The 20559-nt window shown below is 52.9% G+C and overlaps 1 protein-coding gene across 1 annotated transcript in view; it reads left to right on the plus strand.

The window, feature by feature from the left end:
* The window catches only part of Tmem132e (transmembrane protein 132E), a 53924-nt gene that overhangs the window by 2408 nt on the left and 30957 nt on the right, over positions 1-20559 (plus strand). The gene's annotated exons all lie outside the window — the stretch shown is intronic.

Below are 20559 nucleotides of genomic sequence, written 5' to 3' on the forward strand. Positions count from 1 at the left end.
CTCTCGCGGTCTGCAATCTGTTGCGTCTGCTCCCCAGGCTCGCCCGGGGCTCCGCGGTAAAGCGGTGGGAGAGGGAGGGGCGCGTGTTGGCTCGTGTTGGCAGTGGGACAGCGAGCGTACGAGTGGGGGACAGAAGGTCTGTGAACAGTAACATCCCCGCCATTGGGAACTCAGACCAGTCTCCAAGAGGCTGCAGCGGGCCTTCTGCGAGCTGGAGACGCTCCAGGAGGCGAGGGGCGCCGAGTAAGGGGGAGGGCCAGAGCTGCTGGGAAGAGGAGGAAGAAGGCAGACCTCTGTTCCCTCCCAGCGTGTCAACAGCAGACCTGGGACACATTTTTTCAGTCAGTATGGGGTGAGGGGGTGCTTAGATGCCCTACGCTGTGGGGTGAGCCGCGGATGGGATGGAGAGGGCCTCTGTGGAGAAGTCAGTGAGCTCTCTGCCCTGGTGGAAGACCCTCGATGCGTGGTGCTCAGGTTTTCCCCAGATATACTAGTCCCTAGGAGCCTGCCCAGTGTTCCAGGAGCGCTAGAGGTCTCTAACCAGGGCCTAACTCGCCGACGGGGGAGCATTCTCAAGGTTGAAAGAGTAAGACAAAGAATGGACTCTGGTATAGTAAGGACCTGGGGCTAGGAGGGAGGAGGAAGAAAGCTAACCTCCTTCTATGGGTGGGTTGATCTTCCCTGCTGGAAGCTGGGGTGACCCTCGGGGAGCTGTTGTGCTCAGTTCACCCGAGACAGTTAACCTGATGGGCTGGACAGAACCCCAGCAGGCAGCAGGGTAGGGGTGCAGGCAGTGCAGCAGGAACCAGAGATCTCTAGCAGGGTGCAAGACTGAGAATGGGGAGGGGGTGGGTGGGCTTCGTGTCTGCAAACCGAGCTGCAGGGGCCGATTTGTGACTTGGCCTGGGGGCAAGGAGTAAAGTGTTCAGCAGGAGGAAGCCAAAGAGCTCAGGCCTGGATCTAGGCACGGCACCCCTCTTGCACTTGTCTGTCTGAGTTCTTGGTCCCCAAACCCATCCATGGTCACTGGGCTGCTCAAACGCTGTCACTAGATCCCCACTGCCCAGATGATCCTTCAGCCTGACATTAACGGATGTTCTCCCTTCCCCTTCAGAGTCCTGTCTGTTTCCTAAGCTCTAGTTCCACTGGCCTTTGTGTCCTGCCTGCGGGTCCCTGTATGTGAGCTCTGCCTCTTTTTTCCTGAGGCACCAGTGCTTTCTGTGCCAGGTAGTCTTGGGGCACTAGGGCAGAGCCATGGGCTTACACTTCTGTCTGTCCACACAGCCAGTGTCAGCTCAATGCCAGCATGCATGGGCTCCGGGCCCCACTGAAAGAAGGTCCTCAAGGAAGTGAGACCTCACTGAGCAGGCGGGCATCCTCCCCACAACCTCTGGCTCCCTTTCCAAGCTCCACAGAGACCTCAAGTCTTTTTCATCCCATGCCTCACCTTCCCCTTCCTTAGGGAAGGATACCAGCTGATGCTTAAAACTTGGGGGCCCCCCTCAAAGGGCAAGGCCAGAAAAACAGAAATTGGCCCCACCATCAAGAAATAGCACAAAGCAAAACTCAAAACTCATGTGCCCTGGACCATCCTCCTCCAGGACTTCCTGCCATTCCTCCTTCTGTTAGGATAAGGTACATGGCCTTAATCTCAAGTCAATCCAACTCTTAATGGGTATTCTGGGTTATTCCAAGATGCTGGGCGTGGGGACCAACTTCAATTTTCCATGCCTGGCAGACTGCTGAGACCACAGGATTCTGACCACACAGCCAGAGGGGAGAACAAGTATCCTGGGTTTCTGTCTAACCCTGGCGCCACTGGGCAGGGTGACCTTGGGCTGCCTGCCTCCTATCCCCCAGCTTCAAAGGATGTATGGCCTCTGGCTCATTCTTCCTCCCTTTCTGCCAGGACTGCTGGGCAGGGGCCACATGTGAATAGAGCCCCTCTCCCTTTCAAGGCCCTACGCAGCCTGTAGAACTGCAATGTGTAGAAATGCAGGGGTGTCCCTGGCATTGCTCTTAGTCTCAGGGCGCTATCGAGAGAACATCTACAATGGTCATTTTCTGTCTTTGGGGGAGACTGTCTTCCACTTTCACTGTGAATAGGAGTATAAGGGAGCAGGGTGGTAGTTGAATCTGTTGGAGAGCTGGTTGGCTGGCTCCCTTACTCAGTAACTTTTGCTGGCTCCCTGCTGTTTTCTGGATCAAGGACACAGTCTTTGCCCTGCATCTAAGGTCCTTCACAATTTTTTTCCTAATCTACATTTTCCCTTCCATGGTACTTCCCTTGTACATCCTCTGTGAGCTGCTCGAGTCACTCCTCTTCCCACTCTCCTGCCTTTTTGCTTTGACACCTGCCAGCCCCTCTATCTGGAACACATCTGGCTCCAGAAATCCTTGCCCAGCCTTCAAAGCTGGTCTCAATCCTCACCACCTCCAATCGGTCTTCCTAGATTCTACCCAGCTCTCTAGTGGGCCTTCCACCCCCATACAAGGACTTGAACACTCTCTGGTGCTACCTTGGTGCTTTGTGCTGCCTTTCAGGCTCAGCTCCCAGGCTGGCTTGCTGGCATGATCAAGGTGTGGGCAGGGGTGCTTGCCTGGGCCACCTTCCAGATCTGTCATACTTGCTTTTAGGGCAAGAGCCATGTCTGCTGTTTTTGCCTCATTCTCCAGTGCTTCACCCATATAGGTGCCCAGAAGGAATGAACGGGACAAGGGGGAGAGCCCTGGGGTATAGAGCAGAGAGGGATGAGAGGAGACAGGCAGACACCAGAGGAGAGCAAGAGGGAGGAGCAGGCCCGTGCTATACCCCTTGAGTGGCTCGTGCAAGACACATGGTCTCAGTTGACATGTTAAGACATGGTCACCCAGCATATGAATGTAGTGTCCCACAGTGCTCTGAGCACACAATCTCCAGCCTGTCGCTCACAAGTTCTCCTTCAGGTTGTGTCTTCCTCCTCACTCCACTGATGAGCCCAGCCTGGACCCCTGTGTAAACCCACGAAACCAGGTGTGCACCGGGCCTTGGCTTCTTTGCTGCTGGGTTTGTGCCTGTCTTCCTTCTCCCACATCGTCTCCTGTCTGGCCACACGCAGCCGTATGCCACCACACAGCTTTGTTAATCTTTAAGACCAGTAGGTGGGGATGTGTTATAAACTTGCTGGCAGAAAATGAGCTTTATTGGAATCCATTCTGGCGATGACTAGGTGCTGGGCAGTGGGAGGCGAGGCACTTTCTGGAACCTGGAGGGTGTGAGTACAATGCTGCTGCAGAAACTGAGGCCCTGCAAGGTACCACCTCCCACTGCCAGGGCCTGGCCTTTTTCCCTGGAGGGTCTCACTTTGTTGCACTATACAGCATGGCACGTCAACAACACTACAAACGATCACAAAACCACCCAACGCAAGCTTTGTGTGGATGAGGAAGTGGACAGGCAAAGGAAGGGACTGGCCAAGGTCACTCTGCAAGCTAGTTCTGGAATCAGGACTAGCCCCAGAACCTGGACTTGTTCCTGGAGTGGCAGTCAGCCCTGGGCCACTAGGCAGGTTCCACGTCCGCCCCTCACCCCTCTGTCTGCCCTCTAGCCTTGGGTTAACTTGTGGTCTTGTAGTCTAGATAATCAACCAGTATCGGCTTGTCGATATACTACAAGGCACTAAATACAGGAGAGAGAGCTCCAGACCTGTCTCCAGCTTCCTGTCAGAAGCTTCAAGCCCACTTGCTAGGAGAGTCAAGGTCCCAAATTTATGATATCCAAAGCAGTTTGAAATCACAGTCTTCGGGATGCAGGACATTTGGGTTCAAACCCTGACTGTCATCAAGTTTGCTGCATAGTTCCGGGAATTTCACCTCCTCCCTGGGCCTTGTTTTCCTCCTCTGCCAGAAGAAAGGGGATGTGCTGTCCGGGCCCTGTCCACCTCTCTGTGATGGCGATGGAGAAGCCCCTTCCTACCTTCACATCCTCCTCACCCCCTCCCCTGAGTCTCAGTAGATGCTAACAAGTGGATCGGTTCTCCTCCCCATCCCTTCCCCAGAGTCTTCCTCACCCCTTCCCTGCCTGTGCTCACACAGAATTTTAATAAGAAATTAATGAACCAGTGTGTGCATGTATTTTTTAAGAAAATAAATGTCTTTTCCTATTTTCCTTCTCTGTCATTTTAAATGCAAAGAAAAGTGGGCCTCTTTATTATCAATTCAGCTGGCTCTGCCATCTCCAGCAGTCCTCAAGGGTGGGACAAAGATCATGGGGCACCCAGGCTTGTCTGGCCACACACCAGCCCCTGGACAGATGGGCTGCCTGTGGGAGGCCAGTGTAGTGACAAGGACAAGTCCCTGAGAGCTGTCCCAGCACCCTGAGGTTGAGACTCTAGAGGTCAAGTCGTTACCTCTTCTCCACTGTCTTGTTGGCCCTTTTCAGCCCCTTTTGCCTCCCTGCCACCCCTCACCCCACACACTTTCGCCCCAGGCCCTGCTGGCTCAAAGACAACCCAGCAGGATGAAGTGGAAAATGGAGCAATTACCTAGATAATTCAGTGCTGGCTGCACAAATGAATGAATGCAAGAATGAATAATTCAGTGCAAAAAAAAAAAGGATAGGAAGGATAATTGAAGAAAATCTCTTTTTGCCTAAATTATCAAGATAATTATTTGCCTTTGGAAGGTTCTCCTCTTTATCAAGCTTGTGTCCTTCGTGCTGCATTGTCATCCACACCTTTTTCAGCCTATGAAGATGGGCATCGGGTTACTGTCTCCACTCGAATGACTTCATGTGTTCCATTCAAATTGGTTCTGAAGGCAGGACGTGTGCTTACTAGTGGACTTTTTCAGCTTGCCTTAGATCCCCTGGGTCCATGTCTTGTGATCCTACTTAGGACTGAGAGAATGATGTGACCAGGCTCATCGGGATGGATGATTTTTTTTTTTTTTCTATTCGGTACTGGGAATCAAACTCAGGACCTTGCGCTTGCAAGGCAGGTGCAGCGCCACTGAGCTACATTCCCCAGCAGCTGCCTTTTAAAATGATCTAGGTTCTCAGAGGTATCCCCTAAGAATCCCAGGCCTGAAGGTCCACACAGGGCAGGCCCCTGGCCCAGAGAGAGAACAGGTATCTGGAACACTTCTGCCCTTAACTTTATGCTCTCCCCAGGGACAGAGCCCTAGAGGTGTCCTTTAACCAGTAGCTCTGACGCTTCTATTTTTCTAAAGGAGAAGGGTGGAAGAGAACTGGTTCCCGCCCTCAGACGCACCCAGTATGACTGAGCCACATCTTCAGAGAGGCCCCGATCTGGTAAGAGAGGCACAGCTCCACTGTCTCCAGTGGCCTGTGTCCCTTGCATGGGCAGGTCTGACTGTGATGGAGATGAGCACCTCAGTGTAGGACCCACCTGGCAGCCCTCCTGCCCCCAGGGCTCTTGGGCCTGGCTCCAGCTCAGAAGCAAATGTATTTCTGGCAGCTTGGCTCCCTGAAGCAGCAGGCTTGTGGTGCTGGGGAGAACGGTGTTGCAGAGAGCTAGGAGAGCAGGCAACTCTGCACAGCCTTTCGGACACGGTGGGGCATTGCCACGAGTCAGAGTCCTAACAGCGCTCTGCAGTTAGATCCGTGGTCCCATTTGGTTCCCACGGCGGTGGCTACGTGAAGTCAGCATTGTGACCCCCATGTCACAGAGAAAAGGCTGAGGCCCAGTGGAGTCATGGCCACGCTGGCTCTTGGAGTCAGTTGTCCTGACTGCACACAGAGGTCTCATTGCCATGTTTCTCTGTCCCTGTGAACAGGAACTACGTGGAGACACAGAAGACAGGCACAGAGGGGCCCATACACCTGAGCGAGGCCCACCCCATCTGGGATCCTGCAGTCTCACTTTGAACCCTCTGCCCTTTGCTCTCCCTTGGCTTCTTCTGCGCTCTTTTCCACTTCAGGACCCTTCACGTATGCTGTTCCCTCTGCCCAGAATACTCTCCCGCTCATCAACTAAATAGCCATCAAGCTGGAGCACCTCCACCACTGCTTCCATCTTCAGATAAACAAGGATCTGCCACCCCCTGCAACTCGGTCACATTTGCCACAGTTTCAATGGTCTTCCCTGCCAGCCATGCATAAGGGACCAGAGTGGTGGTGCCCGTGTCCCTGCCTCTGTGCTCCCAGACCTGTCTGCCATAATTTGATGATTGGCCAAATAAATCGATGCATGGACACTTGCACGGACACCCTCTCACTCAGTGGGTGTTCAGTGGGTGCTCACCGTGGAGGGGCGGGCACCGTTCTAGGTGTTCGGTCCCACTCAGTGGACATAACAAAACATCCCTGTGCTCACAGAGTCTGTTTTGGCAGGGGGAAGTTAATGACATATTTATTAAACAAATTGTCTATGTTAGAGAACAAAAAGAAGGCTGAGGGGAAGCGGGAATTCTAAGTGGTGTGGGTGTGTTGGGGAGGGACTGTAGTGTTCAACGAAAGATCATTTGACAGAATGTCATGAAGCACAGATTGGAGGAGGTGAGAAACAACCTGAGCGAATGGCCAACAGCCTCTGGGAGGGCAGAGGGCGCTGCCAGTGTCAGAATCCAGGGGCATAGGCTTGGCCGCTCGAGGAGCAGCAAGGAGACCAAAGAGCCCCAGGGAGAGGATGGGCAGGTGCCACGAGCTGGAGTGAGACCGTGGGCTTTGGGCTGAGAGGGATGGGAGACAACCCCGTGGAAGCCAAATGCCTGCTGCCATCTCTGCAGGGCATTTGGGGTGCTAAGCAGTTTTCTATTTCTTTCACCATTTCTAATTTTTTGAAAATATAAATATATGCATTTAATTAAGTAAAAAATGCATTGATGTAGATATGTAGTAGGATCATATGCACATCTCTGGCCTGATTTTATACCACCCTGTTGGCCCAGTGTTCAGGACCTGCAAAGCACTGTTTGCTTGGAGTCCCTAAGCTCCCTGCAGCAACTCCAGGCTACTTGCTGCTTTGACCTCTCCACCTGTCCCTGTTTTGTCCCTGCAAGTGTTTTAGTTGGTGGCTGCTTCTGCCACCACTGGCCGCTTCCCACTGCATGACCGCTACAGGCCACATCTCTTGACCTGCCAAGGGGTGACCCATACCCTACTCTGTCCTGGCACTCCTGGGGACAGATAGGCTCATGGGGCCTTTGTCCAATAGGAAGGAACTCTTGAATTGGAAATAGGAAAAAGTGCCATTTTCTCAGCTGCCAACATAGCAGAGAAATGATCTCAATTTTCTGTGGCTGTTCTCGGCAGGAGGAAAACCTGCCAGCAGCCAGCCCGTGCATAAGAAGTCTGAAATACTGGGGATAGGAGGCTAGGCTGGGGGAGGAGGCGGGCCGAGAGGCAGTGGGGCTGGCCCAGCTAGGAGGTCTGAGTGCCCGTGAGGTCACTGCCAGGTCAATACCAGGTCCCTGCCCTCCTCCACCTTCAGCCCCCACTAACTAGACGCCTGTGTTTGGGCAGCCATTGTATTATCTAGTGATCTTCACAGTCACATATTAATGAGCATCTACTATGTGCCACACTGTGCGAGTCACTGGGATCATCCCTCTGCAGCCAGCAGTAGACCCGGTCCTTTTCAACGTGGCCTTGAAGTTCATAGCTTTCCTTCTCTACCCTCACATTTTTCCCTGCTCTCACCTCTAAAATCAAGTTGCCTGGCTTTATCACTTTCTGTGTGATTCAGGGCAAGTTATTTAACTGTTCTGTTTCACTTTTCTCATTTTCAAGTGATTATTGAAATACTCCACTCACAGGGCAGTTGTCATGATTCGGTGTATTATGTGTCAAATATTTAGAGTCAAGCCTAGCACCTAGTAAACGTGTAAAAATGACAGCTGTCAATCTTGTTTCTGACGATTTTGTTGCATTGCCAGGCACTGTGTTGGGTGCAAAGATGAAGACGACGAATGGCTGTCCCATGAGGGGCTTCTGACGCACTGTCCTAGGGAGACAGGGCCATCTCTGCGCCGACTGTGATCAAATGCAGAGTCACAGACGCCTAGGAAGACAGGGTTATGGAGGGGGAGAGAGGAATCCTGTCATTGCCGTAGGGAACCTGGAGGCTTCGTGCAGTGTCACAGCAGTAGACCTTGGCCAGCTTTTAGAGTCTGCTTCTGAATTCAGCCACTCAGCATCTCCTGTGTCTCTGATACCCTGAGAAAGAAAGAAATGCAGGGCAAAATCAGCTGTGGATCTTCTACTGCTCAGAGTCCGGGCTGAGGGGCAGGAGGCAGGCTGCCTGTGGGGCGTACAGGACCCGAGGCTGAATTCTGGGTGCTTCTTTACCTGGATGATCTCTTCGGGCCTCTCAGAATTGTGACCCTGTGCTCCATGGAGTACTAGAGAGCCACTGAGGGTCCTGGAGGAAAGGCATGGCACGTTCAGAGCAGGATTCTTAATTACTACGTCAGGAGCAATTTGCACATCGTTGCTGCAGCCGATTAGGGAACAGGGGCCACAGCACGGGAAAGTAGTCAACCAGGATACTACCACCTGGCAGAGAGCCCACCTTTAGACCCAGGGGGAGGGATCCAAGTGTGAGTGCCTAGCTGTGCCACTTGCCTGGGTCCTGGTCTCCACTCTGTAAGGGTGGATGGCAGGTGGAAGTTCAGATGGCAGGGAACTGCCAGTACAATTTCAGCAGCCAGGCTTAGGGAGTGGAAGGGATTTGCCTGTCACTCACAGCCGTTTCTGACTGAAGTATCTTTACCATGCTGTGTTGAGGCCTGGAGAAAATAGCCCTGTAAAAGGGCCCATAGAGAAAGGATCATCCCCTCCCTCTTTTTTTATTTATTTATTTTTTTTTGTACCGGGGATAGAACTCAGGTCCTTGCTCTTGCAAGGCAGGCCGAGGAACCACTGAGCTAAATCGCCTCTCCCCCCACCCCGCCGCTCTTTTTAAAGGAGGCCCATTCCCTCCTCATTCCATACCCAGCTGTCCATCAGGATGCCAAGGGGACAGATCCACCCTCAGCCTTGTCATCATAGTTCCAGGGAGGCCTCAGGAGTCAGAGAAGGGTGTTCACGCTGAATCACACCGGCATCTTCCAATCCCTGCGTCCCCCACCACAGCTGTGTGGCCAGATGCACAGGACCTGCCTGACTATCTGTCTGAGCCCCAGTGCCCCCATCTGCAGCAGGGAGGGACAGCGTCACCTCTCAGACCAGCCACTGAAAGGATGAGCCCACCGTGGAAGCTCCAGGAACAAACCCAGCGCCTGCCGCAGGGGCTCAATAAACACCGGTTTGTTTCTTCCCTTTCTTGCCTAGAGCTGGCCGCTGCCTGCTGGGAAGCACGTTTACACAGTGCCAAAGGCTTCCCAGAGAGCTGTTTTCTGGTGGTTGGGTTTTTTCGTTTTGTTTTGTTTGGGGTCTTTTTTTTTTTTTTTTTTTTTTTTTATCCCTCAGTGCCTCCTAGCAACATGCTGCTGGTGTTTGAAACAGTGGTGGCCTGCTGCTGGCCCCGATTCCTGCCTCCCTTGTCCTTTCTCCAGAAGATGGACTGCAGGCATTGCCTCACATTCCCAGTGCTTCTGCAGCCCACCAGGGTGGAAGAGACCTTTGGTCGCAGCTGCCCCACCCCACCCCAACATGACAGGCCACTGCTTCCTAAAATTTGCAACCCTTCCCTAGCAGCCCCATGCTACAGGGCAGGCAGCTGGTGCCGTGGCCAGATGTCAGGACTGGGGCCACAGGGAGTTTCTGACATGAAGCCCGGGGCTCCCTGATCCTGCATTCTGTCCCTAGGATCCTTCCCAGAGCTGCCTCCTCTATTCTTAGCAGGTGACCATAGGCATGTTACTCTTCAGCCTCAGTTTCCTCTCCTTCCAATAATAGGGAAAAATTAAACCCTACTTGCCCTGCAGGTGTACTGAGGGTGGGTAATAGGGCTGTGCCCTCTGCCTGGTCTAAGCAGCCCTCAGGAAGCAGTTGCTATAACCCTGATTCTTTTGGGTTTTTTTTTTTCTTTTTGACAGTGCAGGGGATCCAGCCCAAAGACTCCCCACAGAGCTGCATCCCCGGCTTTGTATTTTTTTATTTTGAGACAGGCTCTTACTAAGTCACTGAGTTCCCAGGGCAAGGAGGTTTGAACTGAGATCTTCCTGCTTCAGCCTTCTGGAGTGCTGGGATTACAGGTGTATACCACCAGGCCTGGCAGTAACTGTTGATCCCTGTTGGTGTCCTAGGTATCAGAGAGTATCTCCATCCCAGAGACCCCAACCCCGCTCTCCTGCCATATTCTTCCCCCTGCTTCTGCTGTTGGCCTCTTGCTGCCTGTCCCCCCAGGCCACTGTAGGTGGGAAACAAGCCCTGCCTCCTAGTGGGGTTTGGGGGCAGCCTTGTCTTTGAAATCCAGGCTGCGGTGCCGGATCACCACTATTCAGTAGAATTACAACAGGAACTGTGTGTCTGATGTGCATTTTTCTAGTTATCACATGAGTAAGAGCAAAGAGCAACAAATGAAATTAATTTAAATAGTGTATTTTCACCAAGATACCCACAAGACCATCATTTCAACGTGTAATCCGTATGAAACGTTATGAATGAGATATTTTGAGTTCTCATTTTCTTTCTTTTGTACTGAATATTCAAAACGCCTGTGTGCATTTCCTCCTTAGCAAAGCACAGCTCAGTCTGAGCTGTTCCCGACTCAGTGGCCTCACAGGTACGCATGGTGGGCACCCAGCATGCCAGGCCGTCTCCAGGGCCCTTGGGTCAGGGCAAGGGCACTATGAAATGGGCCCACACTCCTTCCTGAGGTTCTTCTTGGAAGTCCCCCGCCCCCCTCAGAGCTGCCCCAGCCCTGGTGAGATTCCTGCTGGCTATCACCACTCCCACTGTATCCGAGCAGCTGTGCCGAGAGCCGGGAGACCACTGTCCTCCCCTGCCAGGAGATCCTGTAAACCCAAGTGAGATCACGTCACCCTTCTGCTCAGAAGCCTCCACCTCACTGGGAGTGAAAGCCAAAGTCCTTACAGCAGCTCACAAGGCCTCCGAGGTTGTCTCCTTTCCCTTTTCCCGGCATTGCCTCCCTGACCTGCTCGCTCTGGTCACACTGGCTTCTTTCCTACTCCCAGCATGCCATGCAGGGAGCATTGGCTACCTGGTCTTGCTGCCCCTGGGCCTGTCATTTTCATCTCTTCTACCTCTTTCAGATGTCCCTCAAATGTATCTCACCAGTGTCCCTCTCCGGCCTCCTCTGTCCCCTCCCTCTGCTCTGTTTTTCTTTGTGCAACATACTACATGGTTATGTGTCTGTTTGTTCAGAGACTGACACCCTGACACACAAACACACAGACACAGACACACACACACACACACACACACACATACAGTGGAATGGAAGCCCCTGTGAACAGGGACACATCTTTCTGTTGCTGCTATATCCCCAACCCCTGGACCAAGGGTCAGCACAGTGGCACAGCACATACCTGTGAGCTGAAGAGGTGGTAGCTCCTTCCCATCCTCTCACCCTCTCCATCAGAGAGCCACTAGGAAGACAGATTGGCAGCTATATGGGTGACAGGGACCTACAGTGGAAAATATAATCCTTCATTTGCTCAACACATTTGTCTTCCGAATCCTAGCTATGTGATCTCGGGGAAATTACTTACCCTGTCTGTGGCTCATTTTCCACACTTAAGCAAGATACTAAGATATAACAATCTGCATGGAGTTGTTATCATGAACAAATGAGTTAATGCAAGTAAAGGGCTTGGAGCCGTGCCTAGCTTATATTATGTGCTCAATAAAAGGGAGCTGTTGTTTTAGTCAGCATGTGCCTTTGAATGCCTCCTATACACCAGACACCATGGCAAACACCAGGTATGGGATAGGGGAGACTCAGTGACCAGCTGATCTGGGGCAAGGGTGCTGATGAGCTCAGTGCCAAGAATACCTGGACTCCCCTGGACTTTGAGAGACAGCACATGTGACTTCCTGTCATTTTCTGGCAATCACTGTGAAGACCTATGTGAACTGGTGAGGTTAATTTCAGCAGCAACATAGGGTGACCATTTTGCTCAGAGCCTTCCTATCTGGCTACTACAGTGTGCTGGAAAGAGAGGAGCCAAGGAGTCAGGGACCTCAGCTCTGACACCCCAGGGGAGTTACCTCTGCTCCCTAAGCTTCAGTCTGCTTATCTGTGAAGTGGGCTAATTACCAAAATTACCTGTATCCTAGGTCACAAGCTGACGGGCTCAATGAGCTTCTGTGTGTCCTGGATGCTTAGTCAGCAAGAGATACTATTAAATGTTAGCGAGTAGGAGACACTGTTGTTACCCACATCATCAAAAGTAGCCCATGGGAAGAAAGACTGGCCTGAGCTTCCTCGCCAGGTACCCTACATGGAGTTGGGACCCCATCAGTGCTGGCGAAGCACCCTGCAAACCATCTCCTCTCCTCTCTGTAGTCCACTCAGGACTGTTGCACAGAGGGGCTAACAACGAGGCAAGATCCCTAAAGTCAAAGAAACTTGCAGCAGGAGAGCAAGCAGGGGGCTTCAGTCTCCTCTCACCTGGAACCATGCCTGTTTTAAAAGTGAGAAGGCTAAGGTCCAGAGAGGGAAGGGATTGGCCCCATCTGTACAGCAGTCAAGAGTTGCAAAGCCAGGGCGGAGCCCCACGTGCCTGACTCCCAGACGAGTCGCTGATTCCAAATGCTGCTGCTGGACGTGGGCACAGCATGGTAAAGAATCCCTTGTAGAAGCTGCTTGGTCACAGGTGTGGGGGACCCCCCCCACCCATCTCCGGCTTCCCCAAGGCCATATCTGGGAGACAGGTCTCAGCAGGCTTAGTGTTTACAAGGAGTAACCAGATTCCATCTCCAATAATCACATCACAAATAGCACAAGATGTGAACTGAGCAAAGCTTTGCTAAATGTGTGACCACTTTTCCTCTGCTCCCCTCTCTACAATACAGTCCTCATCCATCCCTTTTACATTATGCCCGTGTGAACACACACACACACACACACACACACACACACGATTTGTGCTTCCCTCACATTAGGTTCAGATCTCTAATCTCAGCCCAATGAAGGCTGTTTGATTTTCCAGTCTTGAAGAGACCTTTCCCCTTCCCTGTCTGCCTGTCTGGGATGTGGGCAGGAGGAGTAAGTGTTTGAAGGACAGGTTCTGGCTCTGAGACCCTCACTTTTCCCCACTATGACCAAGAAGTGTGGAGCCTGGGCACTTCAACAGTGCACACACACAGGCCTCGCCAATGAAACTGGCAACCATGACCCCATCTCCTCATCTGGATGAGCAAACTGAAGCTCGGAGAGGGGAAGTAACTGGCAGCAAATAGCAGAGTGGGACGCCGGCTTCCATCCCTCTGGGGCACCTGTCTCAGGGGTGCTAGGTCTCCAGGTCTCTCCTCCAGCCCTTAATGCCACAGCCATTCTGCTTGGTCCAGGGCCACCAACTTTGCTCAGGTAGGTGCTCCAGACACAAAAAAGGTCTCCGAGGCGTGGAGTGACTGGCTAACTCACTAGAGCTGGCTTCCCTCGTGTGTCAGCCCGCTGCCCAGTGTATGCGCCCTGCTTCACACAGTTCCTTGGCCCCTACCTCTTGACCCTAGCCTCAGAGGCCCTGTGTGGGGACCAGAGCCCCGCAGCCCTCCTCCCCTCCTCCCCTCAGAAACCAGACCCTCCTTCACATCCCTGCAAAGCTGATTTGCATAAAACCATCCCTGGGCCCTGCCTTTAAAAGTCTTCATCTTTTCTCTTCTCCCTAAACAGCCCCTAAATGATTTCTGTAAATTGCTCTAAGTAGCTCAAAAAAAAAAAAAAAGAAAGAAGAAATAATAATAACTCAGTGACTGACTGCCTGACCGGAATGTCGATGGCCCTCCTCCGGAGGCCGCAGCTCCAGGCTCCTTCCCACAGGGCATCCAGACACACAATCCCTCTGCTCCAGGACCAGAAGGGGAGAGAGAGCATCACCTCTGAGCCTGAGCTTCGCCCCCTCCCTCAGGCAGGAAGCTGCCCAGGTCAGGGCCTGACCCCGGCAGACCAGCAGCTTCTCAGGGCAGCCACAGCAGCACCCTGCTCTTCCCCTCACATCCCCCCTACGCTGGGGACTCTCCCAGAGGAGAGCCTGCCTCCCTCATCTGCCTCTCTCATTAGACTTGGGGCTTCCTCGGGAGAGGTTGTGCCTGCCTCTTCACACCGAAATTCCCTTTGGACAGGGCTGGGGAACAGGCGGGGACCTCTGATTCTAGCTCTTTGTTCTGCTTCCAGTTCTCTTACAGAGCCTCGGTTCTTTCAGTCCGGCTTCGAAATCTAGGTCCTGACCTTAGATTGAGCTCTTATTCATTGATTCATTCAAGCAGGCACACATACATTCATTCATTCATTCTACGTAATGTCCTGAATACCTGCTGGGTATACTCCCCTCCACACCTCCTTCCCTGGAGTTTTGCTGTTGCCAGGCCACTGGGGCCAAGATGAGGCGATCTCCACCCTGGGAATCCAGCCCGGAAGGAATAGGATGGCCTTGAGTAAGTCCCTCTGCCCTTCTGGACCTATTTCCCTGAATGCGATCTGACAGACTTGAATGAAATCGATGATTTCCTAAGATCATTTTAGCTAGGCGTGCGGGGAGGAGGTGCCTGTCAACCTACCTACTCGGAGGATCGCAAGTTCGAGGCCAGCCTGGGAAACTTACCAAACCTCTGTCTCAAAATAAAATAAAAAGGGCAGGGAAGCAACTGCTGTAGAGCACTTTGCCTAGCATGTACAAGGCCCTGGATTCATTCCTTAATGCTACAAAAAATAAAATGAAATACTTTTAGCCAGAGAAACATATAATATATACAATATATAATACTATGTTTCTATATATATAATATGGATAACATGATGCAGATCAAAGCAGAACTGCTGGTAGAGAGGAGTGGAAGAGCCTCCCTTAGGCCTCACTAGTCCCAGCCTCCCCTAGGACCCCTAGCAGCCCTTGAGAAGCCCCCAGAGACCCAGCTGGCAAGTGCTTGGTCTACTTGTTCCCTCCAAGAACACTGGCACTGTGCCACGTCAAGGCTGGGTGGCGCTGCTGACAGGGGCAGCCCCTCACTTCCCTGCTCCAGTTCCCTGGGACCCTGCTCTGTGTACCATGAGGGTGACCCCCAGGAGTGGAACTGGCTCCTGGGAATGAGTCCAGACCCTGAGTAGAGCCACAGGCCCAAGCGAAGCTCCAGAGGCAGCCAGCGGGCCACCCTGCAGGCAGGCGCGAAGCTTCCAGATGAGATGAGCCAGTCTGTCATCCTCCCTGCCCTCCCTTTGGTATTTGAGGAAGAAGGAGGAGGGCAAACACAGACACAGCCCCGTGCTCCCTCTCTGATATAATTGCAACCCAATTAAGTGAATAATTGTTACAAATGTGAAATTACCTTCCTTTCGCCATCATGGGATGTGGGCCTGCAGCAGTGTGAGCTGTGGACCCAGGCGGGGCTGGGCCTGGCTACAGGTTAGGGTCCTCCAGGGTGGGGAGATGGGGAGCTGCAGAGCAGCAGACCCAGGCCAGCCCCCACTGCAGCCCTGGCTGCTTCAGGAGCAGGGCTGCAGCCTCCAGCTCCATTCAGCTATCCACACTCTGCCACAGCTTCCTGGCAATCCCAGCCGCCTGCTCTCAGGAGCCTGACCCGGCCCAGGCAGTTGTAAGTGGCACACTTACGAAATAAGTTACGGCACAGACATATGTCCGGAGGAGAAACAGGGAGAGACCCAACTGGAACACTACAAGTCTTAGGCAAAACCTTTGTGGATGGAGAGGAGTGGGATTCTGTGGTTGTCCTGAGCTAGCCCTTTCTAGGGAAGCAGAGGTGGGGCTTCTTCACAGCGAGAGTGGGTAGGAAGAATCAGGGCAGGGAAGATGGATCGCTGGATGAGCAAGTGTCCCAGGAACCTGCATGAGGAAGCCCCTGCCTTTCCTTGGGGCACCACAAAGGCTGCTGAGCCCAACTGTCCACTGCCAGCAGTCAGTGGTATTGTTAGGGTACATCCTGTCCTCACCAAAGCTGTGGGCTTATGTGGTGGTGGTCTCTACACTGAGCTTTTAGGGCATGAAAATATCATTAAGGACACATGAAAAATGAACAGAGGGAAGGGCGGGAGCTGCTGCTGCTGCTGCTGCCTTGCAGTCAGGAGAGGATATGAATTTTGGCAATGAGTGGATTCAGGCATAGGGACAGGGAACACCTGTGACAGGTAGCTCAGCAGTGGTTTTCAGCCTTGGCTGCACAGCATATCATAACTTTAAAACACTGGGGTCTGGGCTCCCACTGAGACTCTGACTTTGTTTCCAGGTAATTCTGATGGGAAATGGAATTAGAACTCCCCTACCAGAGTCAAGCTGCCTCACTCGGGGGTCAGGATAGGACAGCTCACCCAGATCTTGTGGGTTACAGCAGCCGGGATAGGCCCCCTGTAAAGCTCCCTGACACTGAGACAGCACAAGGCAGGTTCTCCAATGCTGGGCCAGGTGAGAAGAGGACCTGGAGACCCCGAGGGCCAGGGATAGGACCTTGGAAGGAAGAGGAATGAAGAAAGTATGTTGAAGATGTGCCTGTCTTACTTTAAATGATTTAGAGGAAAACATTGCTCGTTCTGGGGCCTAGAATTCAAGCATGCCTAGTCCAAAAGGATACATATAGTACAGGCTGAATAAATATTGACTGAGCATATGATGGGCAAAGTCTGTTCGGTGGGCTAACCTGGGAATGTAAATACTTATAACTCCTGGAGGCTGAGGATACCTAATCTGAACATCAGAAATCCAAAATGCTCAAAACCCCGAAACTTCTGGAGCATGGATACCACACCACAAATGGGAAATTCCACACCTGACCTCATGAAAAGGGTCACGATCAAAATCCAAATGCATTACAAATATTGTGTAACATTGTCTTCCAGCTGGGTGGATAAGGTGTGTATGAGACATGAATGAATTTCATGTTTAGACTTGCATCCCATTCCCAAGATAGCTCATTAGACATATGCAAGTACTCCAAAAGCAAATAAAATAACCTAAAATTACTTCTGGTCCCAAGCATTTCTGATAAGGGATACTCAACCCATACTACTGATAACTTGTGATAATATTGTCTTTATAGGGAGATGTGTTGAAATGTGTTTCCAGGATCTAAGAGCCAATGTCCAGTGAGCTTTTTATAAGTAACCCATTTGCAAGTTGGAGCAAATGTATGTATTTATGTGGAATGTGGTTCTCAGTTCATGTGTGTGTTTGAGAGAGAGAGAGAGGGAGAGAGAAAGAGAGAGAGAGAGAGAGAGAGGCGGGGCTCTGCTCTCATGGAACCTAGCAGAGTCCACCCTGAGATGCTCTGTGTCACCTGGGTGGAATCCAGTGGCACCTGCACAGAGCCAGCAAAGGAGATGGTTATCAGGGGGGAGGAGGGCCTCAGTGGTCACTCTGAGAAGTAGCCAGGAGAGGCCGTGGAGGGGCTTGTAGGTCTGGGCTGGGAGAGACAGGGCTGCAGCACAGCCCTAGAAGAACCAAGGGCCCAAATGGTTCTGTGAAGTAGCCTGAGCATGAAGGTACCCTTCATCCCCGTTGACCTGGCCCCAGCAGTGTTGAGGAGCTAAAAGAGGGCCACAGAGTGGTCCCAGCAGCCTGCCCTACAACCTGCCTCGGGAAAAGAGATCCCAGGATGAGAGCAGCCACTCGGCCCCCAGAATCCCACTCTGTCCCAGGGCTGCCGTTGAACTCTGAATAAAGACCTTCAGGCCCCAGGCCAGGCTGTCAGCTCTATGGGGAGCTCCGGCCCCTGGCCAAAACCTGTCTTCATCACCAAAGTTCCAGCTCTGTTTCCTGCTGATGGAGGAGTTCAGAGAGTCGGCCATTCATGGGGGAGATGACCCTGATGGCCTTGGGGGAGGGAGCTGTCCCTAGCCACACAGGATGACAATGATTAAATGTCCTAGCAGCTGGGCCACTGGGCCCTCCCTGCTGCTAATTTGGGTCAATTAAGCCAATTTGTCTTTGTGGACTGGAAGTCCCTTCACTGTAAAGACTTTGGCCCCTTTGGGGCCTAGGAGGGAAAGAGGGAAAGAGTCTGCCCCCTGGCTGCAAAGCTCCTCTTTCTCCCTCTACCACAAGGCCCCAGGCTCAGAGACCTTCCTGAGCCTCTTGACCGCTCCGTCGCCCCGAAGCTTCCATAGCCCTTTCCTGCAGCTGCCTAGGTTGATTTCATTCTTCAGATGAGCAATTAGGGCTCCTGGGGCAGGGTGCTCCAGATTCATAGGAGAAAAGGAATCTGAGCCCAGCATTTGGACTCAGGCTCCAGTGCTCCTCGGTCCATACTATTTGGCCTTTATAGTTTCCTGTGGTCTGCCACAGTCCCCAGGAAAGGCAGCTTGAAAACCACTTCCCTAGCCTATTAGGATCCACCTTGCACCAAAGACAGAGGAAAGGACCAAAAGTAGTGCCTCCAGAGAGAAACCAGCTGCCTCTGCCTGGGCTCCCAGCCTTCTGGAAGGAACTATAATGTTGCCTTGAAGCTACAGAGGTCCTATGGTCAGAGCAGTAAGAGCTCTAGTGGCCCCTAGACTGCGGGACTGTAGTGAGACCACCTCCACACTGGCCTAGCCCACAGAAGGGTTGGGAAAGCACAGATGGCAAGGCCAGACTGACACACAACCCTGTCCACTCGAGTTGTGAGATCACGGTCAGGTAAGTCCCTGCACTTCTCTGGACCTCAGTTTACCTATCTCCAATGCTGCAGGGGCTAAGAGGAAGGTTTCAATGGGATCCCATAGCTCTCGCATTTGAAGAGTTGTCCTGGGGGAAGGGTCTAGGAAATAGAGCACCCCTGCATCTCCCACTGCCCATGGTATCATCTCAAGGAGCCTCTTGGCAGAAGGAGGGGTTTCTGAGGAGAAAAATCTGGGAACTGCACATTGGGGCCAGGGCTCATCATGCATGGAATTGGTTGAGCTGTCCTTTTGTATCCCACAGCCTGACCTGTGACCAGAGACAAGGTAGGGGGAAGCAGGTCCAGATGGGGTGGAAGCCAGTGGACTCACTGCACAGGGAGATGTGAGTCACCTCTTGGAGGTCTTTCTGGAAATGCCAAACACCAGAGCCAGCTCACTTGGCTGATGGTGACACGGCCTTCTGGGGAGAACTTCTTATAAACAGCGCCCCCAGCCTAGGCTCCATTATATAGGTTAAGTGGTCTCCCCGAGTTAGGTATCCGGTGAGGTCAGGCTGGCAGCGGCCAAGGTTCCTCTCTTGAAGGATAAGCCTGTGTTCCATCCCAGATGCATGTGACCTCACGTGCCCCAGCCACGGGCATCAGAGTCCCAAGGCAGGAGGTCGAGGTTGCACTCACAGGCCACCCAGAGCCTGGAGCAGGGGCTGTTCCTCTCACCTGAGGGAGGGACGCTGAGGCAGAGGTCTCCCCCATCCAACATCCTGTGCAGATGTGTTCCATGGCCACAGCTGACAACCCAGGCTTAGCCAAGTCACTTGCTGGTTATCCTGAATGGTGCCCTGGGCAGCCAGGAAGTGTGGGGGAGGGTACCAGCTGCCCCTGTACAGCAGTCAGACCCATGGGGTGCAGTGAGGCCCAGCTTGGTCTGGACCTCAGGACTACTCCTGACCTGTGTGTGGTCTGCAGTAGGTTCTTCCTCCAGCCAGCTCTTCCCTCAGACATCCTAGGCTTTCCCTACCCAGCCTCGCTGCAGCACTCTGCAGTGCCTACCACTCTCAGTAATGTGTCCTGAGCCCCCTTCCTTTCTCAGAGCCCCAAACTCCAGCTGGCCATGTACCCATAAGTTCCCCACCATGGTCACCAGCCAGAGCCTCAGTCCCCATACCTTTGTCTGCCAGGCCTGGACCCCTGTCCCCCTGCCTCATGCAGTGGAGCTGTTCTCCTTCCACCTGGAGGCCAAACAGAAACCTGCCCATCATCCTGTGTCCCTTTATCTCCCCTTCCTCTGCATACCTGGCCCCAGCACACTGGGTGCCTAGATGTGCTGCTGGAAAGTATCCACCCCACAATGATCTCATAGCCAGTGCTGGCATTGCTCAAAGGACTTTGTACATTTAACTCACATAATCCTTGTGACAGCAGCACTTTGCAGGCCCCAAGAGGCTGGTGACTTGTTCAAGGCCACACAGTCCTGCTCAGTGTGGGGTTAGACCAAGCTCAGGCAGACAGGATGAGTCTGTGCCCTCAGAAAGAGTCCTCCCCTCCTCACTACCCCTGCCCTGCCCAGGCCCATGTCTTGCCCCTGGACCAGGAAAACCACAGAGTACCCACTCTGCCCCCTCTCTCCCTGCAGGCCACACAAGTGAGCTCTTTTCCCACCACCACCAGCGCTCCACCTGCACCAGCTGCAGCACCCCCTGGCCCACGTGGAGGGAGATCCCAGCCCTCAGAAAGCCTGCATATTCTCCTGTGTCACTATCGCTCCTCCACTCTCCCCAGACACCATGCTCCATCTCATAAGGATGACATCAGGAGCTGGAGCTCATGGAGTCCCGGGGCCCCAGGTTATAATGACCTCACCGGATACCTAATATACCCCCCACTTC

Source organism: Fukomys damarensis, unplaced genomic scaffold, assembly GCF_012274545.1.
Source record: "Fukomys damarensis isolate Sample0158 unplaced genomic scaffold, DMR_v1.0_HiC HiC_scaffold_13, whole genome shotgun sequence".
NCBI classification, from domain to species: Eukaryota; Metazoa; Chordata; class Mammalia; order Rodentia; family Bathyergidae; genus Fukomys; species Fukomys damarensis.